The sequence below is a fragment of the Anarrhichthys ocellatus genome, unplaced genomic scaffold (genome assembly GCF_004355925.1).
Source record: "Anarrhichthys ocellatus isolate YVR2014 unplaced genomic scaffold, GSC_Weel_1.0 scaffold53, whole genome shotgun sequence".
NCBI lineage: Eukaryota > Metazoa > Chordata > Actinopteri > Perciformes > Anarhichadidae > Anarrhichthys > Anarrhichthys ocellatus.
In genome coordinates, this window is record NW_022280083.1 from 107,253 (window position 1) to 108,295 (window position 1,043).

Consider the following 1,043-nt stretch of genomic DNA (forward strand, 5'->3'; position numbering starts at 1 on the left):
CACACACACACACACACACACACACACACACACACACACACACACACCGAACTCAATAAATAAAGTCTCTGATTTCTTAAAGTATTTTCTAGTCAGAATGTGTTCAAGCTTCCCTCTTTTGGTTTCTGTTCCCACCAAGTCTGGTGATGGCCATTTTGGTCTCTCACACACTCACTCACACTCACACACACACACACACACACACACACACACACACAGAGACAACCCACCCTAGGAAACGACTCAACGAGTTAGTGCTCTGAAACATCTTCCATCTTTGTAAAAACAAAATAAAATAACCGGATTCCGTCCAGGATCCGTCATCGGCGAAACTAGAACAAAGCATTTCACAGAGAGGAGGCTGTTTGAGAGCACAGTTAACGAACCCAACACATTTAATTCAACACATTTGTCATAACCATATTGATTGTCTTAATCACGTCTATCGCTGCTAAATCTCTTTCAACAACTCTGGGATGAAGGCTCTCGGCTACTCACTGTTTCTATCCAGGAAACAAGAAGGGGAAAAACAAACACAACCCACAGCCCCAGCCAAAAACAGAAAGGTCTCGCGTTGCCGTCTCACACAGGATTCACCAATAAATATCTCACTATAAATGTCTACGGAACATATATTACTCTCTTTGAACTCCGCTGATATCCTCGGGTTGTCTTTGTCTTCTAGCTGTACGGATGGTGAGGAGAGGGATGCAGCTTGCTACACATGCGGCGGTGGGTTTGGTTCATGTGTGTGTGTACGTACGTCGGCCGGGGGGGGGGGGGGGGAGTCTTCCTGAGTCTCTGATAAGGAACAGTGATTGGGAAGCAACACACACACACACACACACACACACACACACACACACACATTTAAAAACACACACGCACAGGTCGGCGAGGCCTCTGAATGACGTCGATTGGCGAAAGAGGGAGGAGCTTCCTGGTCCAGACAAGCAGGTCCTTCAGATCAGTTCATACATTATGGAGCATGTACAAACACACACACACACACACACACACACACACACACACACACACACACA